At 37.3% G+C, this 16267-nt stretch overlaps 1 protein-coding gene and 1 long non-coding RNA gene across 4 annotated transcripts in view; one reads left to right on the forward strand and one right to left on the reverse strand.

Moving 5' to 3' along the window:
- The window catches only part of ARHGAP24 (Rho GTPase activating protein 24), a 528172-nt gene that overhangs the window by 229109 nt on the left and 282796 nt on the right, over positions 1-16267 (reverse strand). The window lies entirely within an intron of this gene.
- Positions 3679-16267, forward strand: part of LOC132365843 (uncharacterized) — a 62645-nt gene continuing 50056 nt past the window's right edge. For both annotated transcript variants that reach the window (XR_009503263.1, XR_009503264.1), the window contains exons 1-2: positions 3679-3714; positions 9961-10083. This is a non-coding gene — a long non-coding RNA (uncharacterized LOC132365843). The remainder of the gene's footprint in view (positions 3715-9960; positions 10084-16267) is intronic.

Here is a 16267-nt window from a genome sequence, read left to right on the forward strand (position 1 = left end):
GTTCAAAAAATAATAAAAACAAAGTGCCCATCAATCCCGTGCTATTGGATCTCAAGCTTCAATGCCACCAAATACAAGGAAGTCAGACTTTTTCCTCGTATTATTTTGATTCCTTTTCAATGCAGAAGTAACATATTTCCTTATAAACAATACAAACAGCAATGAAGATGAATATAATGTAAAATTTAAGGTTCCTACCACCTCAATTCTATCCTATTCTTAAGGATTAACCATTGTCAACAGTTCGTTGTGCATCCACCCAGATTATCCGTCCATCCATCCATCTACATCTGTTCACATACACGTATATTTGCACAAATACATACAATACATATGTATATCCACAGATCTGTTTTTCAAAAATAAAATATTATCTTCATTTACCCCAATTTTTGGAAGATACAAATTTGTTTAACTTTAGAGACAAGCAAGTAAGCATAATAACAAATGTGTCTTCTTTTGTCATCATAAAATCTCTCTCCTCTATGACTTATCTACACAACTTTTCAGATGGCTAAGAAAAATAAATGCAATATTTTACTGGCAGTCAAAACGCTTAACAAAATGACTACCTAATAAATGTTTACTGATTTGAATGAACGAATGAATCACACCAAGGACCCTAATCTCATCAATGTGGCAGAAGTTTCCAGGAAATAGTCACATGTGAATTGACTTCCCTAGAATCCATTCCTCTTTTTATCAAGTGTTCAAGAATTGCTGATTTGAATATCTCTTAAGGATTGCTTTTGTGTGAAGATGTGTGTTTCAAATCTGAATACTGTATGTTTCTTCATCACTATATGGCCACTAATCAATAAAAAGTCTTACTTGAATAGATCTGTCTCCTTCATCAAAAATTGGCCCTTGCAGTGTTTCCTTCATCATTTTAATCAACACATTGTTGGGTCTATTAATCCCAGCATTTGAGATTAAGAGATGTCAATGCATATTTCCCACAGTTCTAGGGGAAAAAAGCACTCCCAAAGGCCAGTTTAGCCAGCAATTATTGAACTGGTAAGATAATTACTGGCAGTTTTAGCTTATCAAGAAAATAATTTTATTTTTCTTTGAAATTTTATTCAGTATATTCTTTATGTTTTCATCCTGGAAACTATCAAGTCCCTGGGTCTTGCAATAAACTTCAACGCTGATTTCTTTCTTGATATTATTCAATGAGTCTGTCATCATCTATGTTAGTAATACTTTCCTATGAGAGAATATATATTTCAGGAGATACCATTGGACTTTGTTGGTGAAATGTTAGAGTGTTTATATTCTTCAAACTCCATTTGTTATTGACAAGTAGATGACATGTAAAGACATAAGAGTAGATGAGATAGTCAGAAGAGTGAGTGTAGTTAGAAAAGATGAACAAGGATGGAGACGTGTGGCACTCCACTGAAGTGTTAGAAGTATTGGTAGTGTGTGTGTGCGCATGCGTGTGTGTGTGTGTGTAGTTTATAAACATATGACCGAGACATACATGCACTGGGATACACCATTCAGTGAAAAACTTTGGAGATGCCTGTTTCTACTCGGAGAGATGTGGTACAGAAATAGTTGTGCAAAGGTGGAAGGGCTATAATAGAGATGAATCATCATTAGATGTTTGTAACTTTTTATTTCAGCATAATTGCAAACTTACAGAAAGATTCTAAGAATACTACAAACAAAACCCAAATACCCTCTACCCAGATTTACCAATTTCCATCTATCAATCTATGTATAGGCATATTAATTTTTTTGTGAATCACTGAGAGTAAGTTGGAGACAATGTATACCTTTAGCAGTACACAGTGTGTACTTCCTAAGAGCAAGGATATTTTGTTACATCACTACAGTATTATCCTCAAAATTATGAAATTTAACATTGATAAAATATTATTATCTAATCCATAGTCCATATTCAAATTTGTAAATTATCCCACTAATGTCCTTTAGAGCTATTATTTTTCCATTTCAGGATCCAGTCCATTGTCATGCATTGCATTTAGTGTTCTTTTTCTATAGACTCCTTTAATCTGGAACATTTCCTCAATCTTTCGTTGTCTTTATTGATCTTGAAATTTTTAAGGGTACAGCAAATTATTTTATAGACTGTCTCTCAGTTTGGATTTGCCTAACATTTCCTCAGGATTAGATTCAGGTTATACGTTTTTAGCAGAAATGCCAGGAAAGTGATGTTGGGTCTTTCTCATTGCATTTTATCAAGAGGCATGTGACATCAGATTGCCCTGAAATTGATGAACTTAACTTTGATCCATTTTCTTATCATATTCTCACCCAGCATTTTTTAGCATCCATTGATTACTTCTATATTTGTTAGCTGTCATTTCATTGTATAATAAAAAAGAGCTTTCCCATCACATCCATTTTTATTTATTTATTTATTTATATTAAAAGAAACTCATGGGTTTTTAATTTATTCAATTGGTTAAAACCAATTATTTTATTATCTACTTTAATATTGAAATTATTTCAAATTTGGCCAGTGAGAGCCCCTTCAGTCTGGATCCTGTGTCCTTTTGTTATGTCACTATCATTCTTTTTTTTCTTTAATTTATTAATTATTTATTTATTATTTATTTTTGGCTGTGTTGGGTCTTCATTTCTGTGCCAGGGCTTTCTCTAGTTGTGGCGAGTGCGGGCCTCTCACTATCGCGGCCTCTCTTGCTGCGGAGCACAGGCTCCAGACGCGCAGGCTCAGTAGCTGTGGCTCACGAGCCTAGTTGCTCCGCGGCATGTGGGATCTTCCCAGACCAGGGCTCGAACCTGTGTCCCCTGCATTGGCAGGCAGGTTCTCAACCACTGCGCCACCAGGGAAGCCCACTATCATTCTTTGAGCACATTCTTATTTCTGCGGCAACAAGATATTTCAGGCTTAGCTATACTTTCCCTGTCCCAGACTAAAATCAGTCTTCTCACCTTGATTTATCTTAATGGAGAACAGCATTTAGGAACCAAGTGCTGAACACTCATACTTTCCTTCTAGACCCTCTCACCAGACAGAGCTAAGAAAAAAATGTAAAGATATATAGGCACACACACAGAATATATCTTTTATTTTTTTAATCATATATTTCAAGTTCTCACAATATAATTGGATGCTCAGATTTAAAAATATGGGCGATTATTACTTATACTTTCTTCCATCTCCTCTCCCACCTTTCCCTACATTTTAATTATACATAAATATTCCAAAAATAATAAGAATGATATAATAATATCTGCTTTCTGTTCTATAACCCTATTTTTACCAGGTGTTTAATCTTAGTCCTATAGTTAAATTAAGTCAGTGTTACTGTGAGAATTTTATCACACATTCCTATTCTTGAGTTTTTGATTTTGATTCATTCTTGATCTCACGAAGTTTACATTTGAGTCATTTTTTCAGGAAGGCATAGATAAGTACTGTATCACTGAGAATATGTTCCTACAGCAGCTTGCTAGATATATTTTCATTGGTAAATGATACCAATGAAAATTATTATCCTCCAGTGTCTTCTGGCACTCAAAATTGCTGTGAAGAAGTCTGAGGTAAGCCTGTTCCGTTTTGTTTTGTTTTGTTTGTTTTTCCCTATCTACGCAACTTGATTTTATCATCTGGATGCCAGTGGAATTTTTCCTTTTTCCTTGATGCTAGATAACAGGATATGTCCACATATCCTGTTTTATGTCAGTTTGATGGGCCCATTTAATTTGCAGATCCAGGTACGCTTTTAATTTTACTTTTTTCTTTCATTGTGTCTTTAAATATTTGTCCTTTCCATTTAATGGCTTTTGCCCTTCAGAGATACCCATTCTTGTCTATCATTTTTTTGCTTATTATTCTAATTTCTGTCTCCCGGCTGCTTTCACTACAATTATTTCAAGTATTTCTTTCATGCCAGTGATCTCATCACGGTTCTTTCTTGATGCTAATTTACTTGTTAGATTTATAAAGGTCTTTTTTTAAGTTCTCAATTTGCCTCCTCAGCTCTGAAGAAAATAAATACTTTCTCTGGTTTTATTACTCTGTCTTTGAGCTCACATCTATGGAATTCCTGGTCATCTTTAGACAATGCATTTTTTAAAATAATGCATAGCATTGGGTACTTGTGCAAGACTTTAGATTTCTATCTCATTTTTGTCTTAGGTATTTTTTCAATCTGTATTTGACAGGCTATTCTCATTTGTTTTCTGCTTTCTTTGTTTTTAATTATTTTATTTTTTATGTTATTATTTTGCTACAGTATGTTTGCAGGTTGTCATGCCAATTCATTTCACTTTGCTCATGGTTAACAAAGCAGCCACATCTAAACAGTCTCTTTTCTCTGGGACTGTGAGTGTGAATCTCTTTGACACCCTTCCCACCTTGCAAGAACACTGTTTATCTTTCCTTCAAAGCAAAGATGTCGGCACATTTTTTTAGAAGTCAGTATGTTTTTTTGGCTGTACCCTCAGAATGTCTTAGGATTTTCAAGTTTAGAGCAATTCCTTTCCTCAACAGTCACTACCAAGGGCCAAGTTATAAACAAAAGTTGATAGTATAAGCATTGTAGCATTACATATACAAACATGTACTGTATTCTCCAGTTCACGCATCAGAGGATCATTTGCCAAACAAAAAAAAAAGGATAATAGAAATTTAATTCCTACCAAGAATGTCATAGTTTGGGAAGAGCCTTTCTTTCTCTCCACAATCACATTTGACATTTGTTAATATCAGCTAGAAATAAGTTACTACTGCCATGACTAAAATATAATACTGAAATTTGAAAACATGTTTTCTTTCGTCTTTAATAACTTGCCCCTCTTTGCAGTCTACTGGCTGAAGAATAGATGCCATTTTTCTTCTCTCAGGTACTCTGGTTGGTTTTGTTGTTGTTGAGGTGCTCTAAGTCTCCAGTGCTTTTGGCATATACAGATAAGCCTTCTTCCTCTTCTACAGAAAGGCAGAAACTGCTGTAGTCTCACAGCATGCAATGAAGATGATGAAGCATTCACATGGTGTGTTTATGTATCACGTGTGTTTATGTATCCTGGTCACATAATATATACATTACAAACACACATAAAAAATTCTAAAAAACACATATCTACATGGAAATGGACAGTTGGAAGCAGTGCAACCTAGAGAAACAGTTAAATTCATTCAAAATCAAAACATTAAAGTATTACTACCTGAGACTTGAGCTGGTAAGGATAAACACACCATTTAAAACTATTTATTAAACATCAAAGTTGTAAGAAAGTTTTTGTTTGATGTTGAGAAGCAGAAAAAGGCAAGTCCACCTCTTATAGTTTTTTTTCTCAAGTTAGAGCTAATGAATGACTTTAGTGATGTCTTGTTTAGTGGGAAGCACTTAGCATAAGTGGGAGATTTTATATTTCCTCTTATTTATGCTTTCTTCCTGGGAGATTTTTCTTCTGCTTTTTACACGTTGTGTTTCTTTGTTTGTGGTCCCTGGTCACTCAGGGACAAATGCACACTGCCAGTAGACACAGGGCCGTGCACAGCTGAACTTACTCTTAACAACATATGACAACCTGGGGATCAACCTAAAAACGCAGATTCTGATTCTGGCCTGAGGGAGCTGGTGGAGACATGAGAAGCTGATATTCTTACAAGTTCCTATTTGATACTGCTGGCCAGAGAGTTACACTCTGAGTGGCAAGAATCTGCACACCACTGATTTAAAAGGAACAAGGAGTTCTTTCAGTGTGTTAAACTGCACCCCAGATGTTTAAGTGAGGGCAATCAATTCCAAAATCGTCTTCCAATATTTTTATTATTCTCTCCTTACCCATCTTTTCTTTCTTTCTTTCTTTTCCTCCCTTCCTCCCTTCCTTCCTTCCTCCCTTCTTTCCTTCCATCCTTCCTTCCTTCCGTCTTTATTTACTTCTCTGATTCCCAGCCCCCAGACTCTTCTCCACTTCCTTCTTCTATATATAAAAAGATGGATGAATCACAATATTCAGAATTAGGAAGTGGGGACATTATTTTGATGGATTTTCCCTCCAGGGCTTTAAGTGTTTTGATTTTGCATTACCATTGTTGATGTTATTTTAGGCTGAAAACAGATCACAAAGAACAAAACATCTGACTCAACAGTAAAGTGCAGCAAATCAACATTTTTATGTTTGCACAAACTGTAATCCATAATTCATACGGGTAGAAAAAAACCAAGTTTATACTGACAGAGAAAAAGTCATCTCCAAACTAAAAACAACCCCATTCTATTGACTGTAAATTTATTTCTGCTCTGCTCTCAACTTTTCATCACCAAAGGGCTGCACATGGTACATGAGATTTCATGTTTTAAAAGAGAGTGTCGGGCTTCCCTGGTGGCGCAGTGGTTGAGAATCTGCCTGGTGATACAGGGGAGACAGGTTCGAGTCTTGGTCTGGGAGGATCCCACATGCCGCGGAGCAATGGGGCCCGTGAGCCACAATTACTGAGCCTGCGCGTCTGGAGCCTGTGCTCCGCAACAAGAGAGGCCACGATAATGAGAGGCCCGCGCACCGCGATGAAGAGTGGCCCCTGCTCGACACAACTAGAGAAAGCCCTCGTACAGAAACGAAGACCCAACACAGCCATAAAATAAAATAAATAAATAAATAAATAAACCCAAAGTTTAAAAAAAAAAAAAAAGAGAGTGTCCACTGATTTTTTTAAAATGTACTTCCCATTTGAAAAAGTTGGTCTCTGTCTTTGACACCTAGAATTAGATAAATTTTCAGTTTTCATGATAAGCAACCATATCCATTCTTACTACCCATTCCCACAATCTTTCATAATTATTTTACTAAGTTTTGTCTCTCTGAAACTACAAATACATAATAATTGTTAAACTTAATATATTTTCTTAATATATCAGAAGCTTGCTAATAAAAAACAGTAGATGCCCACAGTTCTTTATTTAAATTACTATTGTGTTTGGAGACCTAAGGGAATATGAAAACACTCTTACCCCTAAGAATTTTTCTATTCCTCCCTCAAATATCTTTGTACCTTAGTAAATCTTTTTTTTTTTTTCTGTTTTTTAATCCATTAATTTATTTTTGGCTGTGTTGGGTCTTTGTTGCTGTGCACGGGCTTTCTCTAGTTGCGGCGAGCGGGGGCCACTCTTCATTGCAGTGCTCGGGCTTCTCATTGCAGTGGCTTCTCTTGTTGCGGAGCACAGGCTCCAGGCACGCGGGCTTCAGTAGTTGTGGCACGAGGGCTCAATAGTTGTGGTTTGCGGGCTCTAGAGTGCAGGCTCAGTAGTTGTGGCGCACGGGCTTAGTTGCTCCGCAGCATGTGGGATCTTCCCGGACCAGGGCTCAAACCCTTGTCCCCTGCCTTGGCAGGCATATTCTTAACCACTGCGCCACCAGGGAAGTCCCCTTAGTAAATCTTTTGATTCATTTTTTTCTAGTGTTTATTTGCCAAACATTAATTATTCATTCTGAATCCATAGATCACACTTACATGCTATGAACTTAGTCTGCAAATCAATCAGACTTCATAATTCCACTCAAATGCACGTTCTAATATTCCAGGCACTACACAATCCAATTCATATACCATAAAAAGAATTATTCTCAAATTGATCTCACCAAATTAAGTTAAAAAGCCCTAAACTTCTCTTTTTCTAGAATGTATAGTGTATTCAACTTAAGAGTTGACTTTCATTTAAACATTAGCTCAGGAATTAAAACTTAATGTTTGATTCCTATGTGCATTCATTAAAAGACCAAACAAATACTCTATTTTTATGGTATGCAAGCAGATGCAGATTAAACCTTTCAAAGATAATCAGCCATTTGGACCAAAAGGCAAAAATCTCTAGGTCTTCCCCATGATAACATATGCCTTTCACAGGGCAACAATTAAGTGTACCTGGTTTGTTTAAATGTAAACACATGTAGGAGTAGTGTAGGCTTTCTGAATTGAAAAGTACTAACAAGGAGCAGTATAATGAGTGATCCTTGAGAATAAAATAACAGAAAAGGGGATGCACTTATGCCACACCAGAATTGCTAATACAAAAGCCTCCATCCTTATAGCATACAGAAAGTGCTCTTTCACTTAAACAGCTTTCTGTGTATATAGCAAAAGAACAGAAGTAAGAAAATGTCCTTGGTTTCTCCTCTGTTAGCTGATGGTAAAAAACAATTACTTCGGGGATTGGAGAAAAGGAGAGGAATGTACCTCTTGTTTCTGTAAACAGCTCGACTAACAAAATCTCAGATCTTGCTTCTCAATCAATACCAAGCTCTGTGCTTAAAAGAGCGGCTTCAAACCAGGGTTTCATCTGGTTAATGATATCAGTAAAGGTTATCTCTATACAGAATGAAAAGGTCACTAATCAAATTGCAGTGCCTCCCTCACATTATTGTTGCTTGGGAATGTGTTTCATTGATTGTTTAAGTATCCCTGCATAGCATCGCCTCCCTTTTAATGCATTGATTATTGCAGGGGAGAACAAATATAAAATGTTGCCTCGTAAAGCCCTCACATCATAGTAAATAGAAAAGTGGATTTCTTCAGCCTATCTATGATAATGCTCTAAAATAAAGTGTGAGGAGGTACAAATTAAAGGAAAGCTGGAGAAAAGAATATTTGGCTTAGAGTTTCTTGGCAGGGAAAAAACCCCCAAAAAACCGTCATTAAATTTTCAAGAAACCCTCAGTGTTATGAACTCCATGGCATTCAACATTGCATTCGATGCTGAATTCTATACTGAATTCTATACTTCGAAAATTTGCAAATCTATTTCCTCACAGACCTTAATATTTATTAGAAGAGACAGAAAATGAACATTGAAAAAAATTAAGTGTGATATATACTCTGATAAGGAAAATATAGAATGCTGACTTTTGGAGTTTACATGCAATGTTAATGTAAGTATCAATCCTGTTTACTTCTGCTTTTGTATTTTGTAAAAAAGCCTTTCATGTGGAAGACGCTTTCTCAATCCTGGTAAGAAAGCATGCTTGTGATAGCTTAGATGATACGTATATCATAGACTTCTGAAAATTTAGAGACTGTAATAATTCAGGAAGGTAAAGAGAAGTATTTAACACATATTCTCCCTTTAAAATAAAGAAATCAATGAACAGACAGACAAACCAAGAATAAATGACTAAGTAATCCTGGACTCCTCCCTCTGACACTTGAAGGCTCTGGGCTCCTCTCCTTTCTTCCCAGCTGGTAGGTGGTTAGACACTGACCCTCTCTCCCAGGCCTCTTCCTTGGTTCCCACCCTCCACCTCTTGTTGTTGGTAGATGTACCCTGCCAAAGGGGCATCAGTTATTCCAGTGGCACTGAGATGGATCTATGGCTTTTCTATAAATTGCCAAACTAATAGGTTTATCACCTGGAAAATACAAGAAACAGTGGTTTATGCAAGTGCCCTAGGCACCTTAGTTATCGTTCTTGCAAATAATATGACATGGGCTATAATTCTGGTTTGCTGCACTCAGTGTTTTTCTTAATATAAGAAAATAATGGTCTGGCCACCATAGCAGAATGTCAATGATTTATCACAAGCCAGTGCTATACTGTGTGCTTTTTCAGAACAAAATAACGACACCAAATCATTCCACTTGGAATACTGACTTCCTGCAATTATAAAATACCAGAATGTGGCAGTGGATATATACTCAAAATACTGATACAATGTTTGCAAGGTGCAAAATTTATACTTTAAAAAATATTTTATTTTAGATATTAATAGGAAAATCAGTCGTTTAAAAGAAGATAAGCTATTGTCATTAAATTTTAAACATGTGCTTAAAAAAATCATAGCTACTCCAAGTTTTATGCCATGTCATCTTGGTTTTCCTTTCTTAAAAAAAAAGCATTTCTGAACTCCTTGATTTTCACAGTTATGCTAATTAAACCAATGGTGTAGAGTAAATCCTTTTATTTTAGGCACACAGGAATTCTTTGCATAAGTGTAACAGGAAATTGCTTTCCTTTCTTTCAGTGGGCCTGCTGTTGGAGGAGTTTCTGGCTGTAAGGGAAGGCAGCAGACCCTAAATACTAAAGCGTGGGACAGACAGACCTGGACCAATCCCAGCTCATTCCCTCATGGGCTACATGATGTCAGGTATTTGTTTTTTAACCTTTTGGTTCCCCTCACTTTCCTAATTTGTAAAATAGAAAATAATAATCTATCTCACAGAATTGTCTGAGGAATAATTCAGATAAAATATTGGATAAAGTAATTAGATTGCCACCTTTAAAGGAACCATAGTTTTATTAATAATAATACTTGCTAATTTATGTTAATTAGGTTTGGTACAGAGAAGTTTAGAAAAGTAGAAGGCTGGCAGTAGTAGGTCATCACATTTTCCCTCTCGGATCCGTCTCTGACAACCTTCTTTCCTTCTCATTCTCTTAGAAAATGTACCCTACGATCTTCTGGACATGAGACAAATGCTCAAAGTCAAATACTTTCCTTAAATGTAACTGCATGCTATAGTTTTTATACAAAAATAGAAGCAAATTACTTAATGATACTGATAATTGTTCCATAACGTAGCTTAGTATTTGGACACTATTTTGAGCAAATCATTTTTTCTTAAATACTGTTCTCTATTCACCTATAACTATATGACATTTCAAATGGAAAGCAGAGTTTAAGCAGAATACTGAAAGATGCATCCACTGATGGGATGTATTCATGTTCACTAGCAACGAAAATTTTACCATGGCCACTGGCCAACTGGCTCAGTTCTCGAAAAGACAATATAAAGGCTGTGAGACATAAACAAAGAAACAAAGTAGCACTGTTGATCATAATACAGCCGTTACTATGGACTCAGTCTTTCCTCTTTACAAACACCTTCAATCCATTTGTTGGTTCACTGAACCTTATGCTCTCCCCAAGAAAGGCAGAGTCGGCATCCAGAAGGTTAAGTCTTCTGTAATGCCGAGGTGGAAAGAGGTCATCTCTGTTGTCTGCTCCTTGGGGTGCTCTCTGCTTCTGAAACTCTCAACGTCATTCCATCCCACAGAGAGAACGCATAACGTATTTTAGGCATATTTTTTGCTTCATCTGAAACTCCACCCCTTTCTCATACCATATTCATTCTTAATTTGACCCATGCATCAGGGCTTTATTTTCTGTTCCTTTAAAAATATCCTCTTTCAGTCTACTCAGTTTTCTAAATATAATTTCCATTGGTTTCCCTTTAACTCCTTTCTCTCAGTTCTGTGATTCACCTTTTGATTACAACTTCCAGCTTAGAGGAAATAACGCGAGAATTCACTCATATAAACAAAAGACCAATGAAGACCCAAGTGTTCCCAGCAGGGCTCTTTTAGGGTGGGATGCAGGTGACCGCTGAGGAGTTCTGTTGAGGAGAGCATTCTCAGCTATTCAGAGGTGTCAGCACATGCTGCGACTAAAGAGAAATCATCCCAGGCTTGGAGAAAAAATCTCTAGAACTATCTTGGGTGTACTGGTAAGATTTGGGTGCACATTTCTCTAACTTTGATAAAGCACAGAATAACAAGAGAGAATCAAATTACAAAGAACTTCAGCACTCTCCAAGCTGTTGTGACCTGAAGCACTGGGGGGGGGGGGGGGGGGGAGGTAATTACAGCTTCTACACAACCACGAAAGCATGAGAATGTATCCCTCCTAAAATAATCAGACTAATGTTTTCCTCATTACCATGTCTTCATTTTTCCTGTTGACACTGCAATGCCTACAGAGGTCTCATTGCTCCAGATTTTTGTTTTAAATTATTGATAAGCTGTTAGCAATACTGATCGATGACTGAGAACAGGCAGAGGCAGGCGGCTGAGAAATGTATTTTAGAGAGCAATTGGAACACAACAAGTACGCATCTGTCATAACTGGAAAGCAGAAAATGTCCGAAAGATACAGTTGGACTGCTCAATTTGTGAACTGCTTGGGGCAAGTCAGATCTCTTCTGAGTACAATTTGTAAGAATCACTAATGTGATGGGCCTTGAACTCTTCCAAGTTCTGTCCTTTTTGGCTGCAGGGCCTTCTGTTCTTCCTGCATCTCATTGCGATAGCAATTATAGTCCAAACAAAATCATATGGATATGATTTAATTGGCTTCAAATCTTGCTCCAAAGGTAATTGTCACAGGCGTTTGGTCCTGTTCCCTGTTTTTCCTGTTTGGAAGCAGATTACTCAAATAGCAGAAAGAAAATGTCATTTCTGTTGGCATACGGGAAGCTCCATGCTACAGTCAAGAAAAGTTCAAATAGGAAATTCTAAGTTTCTTAGACCTGCCTGTAAGATTCCATCACAATATAAAAGAATGGTGTTTCCTAGGATTGAAAAATTTACTAAATAAGAAGTATAAAAGCAAAACTCAGGTTACTGAGCTCATTGTGACTGCTGAATACTATTCTAGCAGTACTACTGAATATTAAAATAATGCAATCCTGAACCATGTAAATTCGACTTGACTGCAATTATCTCAAAGTTTAAATTTTGTTTATTATTATTTGGGGTTAAAATTAGATATCTCCTCATTGAAATAACCTTGTGATATTTAATTTAACAAGCACATTGAATTAAAACATGTTAACATGTAATTCAGTAAACCCAAACCGAGGAAGTAAGAAAGACAAGTTTATCTTCATTTGGCTAAATGAAGCCCCATCTATCTGCAACACTTTGCAGCATTCAGTTAACAAGACATATTTTCCTCTCTCGTTACCTCTTCATTGTCTCCCTCTCTGAGTCAATTGTGGAACCTTGAAGATAGAGTTGGATTGTCTTTGGCCACATCCCAACTGATCCACGGTTGCAACACACAAAGTTTTTGAAGACAAAGCTCCTCGCTCGTTCCAAGAATTGATGAAGCACATTTAAAAAATTTCAGGTTAAACAACCAACTTCTTCCCTCCTTAATGCCTGTTTTGTTCATTCCCTTCTTCCATTCCCACAGCCATAGCTCTACTTCACAGAGTCATTTTCTCAGACCTGAACAGTCTCTTCTACTTCCTAACATGCCTTTGCCTTCAGTCTTTGCCCCAGCCCTACAGAAAGAGAAGCTGTCCTCAAGTGCCATTCTGATTACATAGCTCTGTGCAGACACCTGCTGAAGTGACCACAGACTACATTTCAAACTTCTTAGCACTGTGCATAAAGCCTTTTACAAGCTGGGTTCAGCCTCTGTGCCAATATTTCAGTCATCAATCTCTCTTCACTAGCCAAGCAGGTATAGAACAGGTAACTGTTCCTTTGTGCGAGAATGTTATTCCCACTACTTTCCTTGTAAAAAAATCTTACCTATATTTTGAGAATCTTTTCAAATGCCATTTTCCCCATTAAATCTTCCCAGAGTCTTCTGGCAGAAAGTAATGTCCCCCTTCTTTATGTTCCCTTGACATTTGGTTATATCTTTCTTTTAGAGTCCTTAATAAATTCTTCCTCCTAAAATTATTAATGTATAAGAATCAGTTCATCCCGTGTGATTCTAATGCAAAGGGTCCCCAGCTGACACAGAGAAAAATAGAGATGGGGATTAATATTTTCCCAGTGATATTCAAATTAAAAGCAAAATTGTACACTGGTATGTTATATTTATCCACAATGAACCTCAGAGAGTGAAATGTGGGGATGAAACTGCAATTATTTCTGTTAATTGAGAACTAAGTTGTCCAGTTCATGCCATCCTATAGGATGCCTGGAAGGAGTGTGGTAACAATAAAAAGGATAAGAAAAATAATTTTTATATTCAAGTCTCACTAGCAAGATTATAGAACCTTCGGTACCTTACTCCTCTCCTTTGCTTAGAAGGGTCCTGGGGTGGCTCATGCATCATATTCCTTGACAGCCTTTACTGTTGTCTTCCACAGACTGTGGCTCTGCGTTTCACGCTCACTGCACAGCGCACAATGACTCAAATCCTTCTTCTCTCTTGTCTCCCCCTCGTCCTTGCCACCTTCCACAAAGTTAGTTGTTCCCCCTCATGACGTTTCATAAAGTCATTCCCTTGTCAACCTGCTCACTTCCTTCCTTCTAACGTGCCATGTGCGCAGAGTGGCTGGGCTCCCCTCTCGCAGCATAAAACTGCAAAAGGAGATGCCCACGTCCCTTTCCCCAATTTCCTTAGGGGGCTGCATCGGAAAACAGTGCGAGTGATATTCCTTCCTGCAAACACACTGCCTGGGTGGAGCTGGAGGATACGGTTCATTATTGAATGGAGGGAATACCTCTTCACCTGCCACCCCTTTTCCCCCTGTCGCCCCAGCTATTGGAGAGGTCCAGCCATTTTCCCTCATTTCTCACTCCTGGATGTTAGGCCTCCTCCCTCACAATCTACTCAGCTGTGGCTTGATTCCTATCATGGACACAGAGACCAGTCCTTCAGGGACCCGCACTCTCACAGGTGTAGCTGATGAACGCCTTGCAATTGATAGACTTCTTGCATTAAAATAGCTAGGTTATATGTGTCTTTTATTCCAGGTTTTTGTGAAACAAACACACCCACATGAATAGATTCTTGATGCCACTGCATTTTGTAATGGAAGTGGCAGTGAATAAACTTTTAAAAACTGTTAGGCATTTTTCAAAGCACATAATACAGTCTAGCAAGTTCCTAAAGAATTGGTTCCACTGACCCCCTGCTGCCCTCTAGTGAGTGTCTGGTATATCCCCCTAGGGTTACAATCAGGAAGAAACTAGTCCTGGGAGAAAGAGAGAGGTAGCCTGACTCAAATGTTCTGTAACTGATTCATTCTAGGCTCAGAAAGGTCATCTGACCTCAGAGAAGAGCCTGATTCCAGGGACCTTCAGACAACTGTTCTGGTCAGAAGACAAACAAGAGAACACACGAAAATAACTTTGGAACATAGTTAAGATTTCTCAGGGCCCCAGTAATACCCTGAAATGAATTTATTCCTTCATCATTGCTATAGAATTAGAGCCAGTGCAGCCACTGAGGGACCCCCCTATTCCAGTCTTAACTCCAACCCCCGTGTTCAACAAGGGCTTTGGAATTATACTGCCGCTCAGTAAACAGATCTTGAGTCCTGGAGGTCGACAAAATACAGCCAACTTCAGGAAATAAAATGCCTTCCATAGCAAGCCACAAACGAACAATAGGTGGCAAAGGGGTTGGACCTGCCTTACGTGTGATTTATGAGACTTTTCCTCTGTAAACGTATAAACACTTTCTTTACTCAAAAGTTATTTGTCTTTGAAAAATTTCAAGTCACTGAAAGCACAAAAGATACTAAGAGAAGAGCTTATTCAGTACCTTGAAATATTTGTTCAAAATACTTCCCCTCTTTTTTTACTGTGAGACTCTGATTCTTATAAATTTTGGAAATGAGGAACTGGGCTCTGTAAGTTCTTTTCCAATAAAAATAAGGGAATATTTGTAATACCCTAAAATTGTAGTATAATTAAAAAGTTTTGAGATTGGAATTTCAACATTTGAAGTTAGATATGAAATGTTAAGGCTCTAATTTTTAGAAGGTGAGTTAAGTGTGGGTCATAATGTTCAATCCCTAAAAATGCATCTTATTGATTAAATGTATAGAATAGCTTAAATACTTGCAATCATTTCAGTTTAATCAGTTCATCTATTAACTATTAAAAAAGAATTTGATGGGTATGGATATATTGTATCATCTGTTGGCTCTTGCAGTCTCAAACATTATTGCATTTCTTTGCATTTTATCTTTTGCTAGAAGGGGCCATGAACAATACTCAATTCAGTGTTACCAGTCATAATTGATATAAAATAATGGAAGTTTCCCAGAGCACTAACTTTTTCCCCATAGGTCAGTAGCTGAAGCAGTGGTACCCCATGAAGGAATACGTTTACTTTCTAATAAAATTAAACATGCTATTTAATCAATGAAGAATTCAGGGTTATTTCATGTGTTGTAACACTCAGTGCCATACAAGCTTTGACATGTCTGCATTCTGATCGCTGACATCAGATACACTTAGAAATGCAATGCCCTGAGATTAGGAATGGACTTCTCCACAAGAAGCGTTCACTTGCTAAGTTTAAAGGCTCTTACTAGGTAAGTGAGTTAGTTCAAATAAAGGGAGAATTTTCCCCATAAGTATACTGAGATGGTAAACAAAAAAAGTTATACTTTGTGATTCTGGAAAAAATGCAAAATAAACAACCGCACAGAAAATTGCAGAGGGGGAATCACCTCCCTTCATTCACTTGTTCAGGACAATATAGTGCTCATGACTCAAAGATACAATCTTTGTCCTCAAAAAGCTTACAGAACTTAGACTAGAGGCAACCTATACCAAAGACTTACATCTGAAGA

This window comes from Balaenoptera ricei, chromosome 5, assembly GCF_028023285.1.
Source record: "Balaenoptera ricei isolate mBalRic1 chromosome 5, mBalRic1.hap2, whole genome shotgun sequence".
Classification (NCBI taxonomy): Eukaryota; Metazoa; Chordata; class Mammalia; order Artiodactyla; family Balaenopteridae; genus Balaenoptera; species Balaenoptera ricei.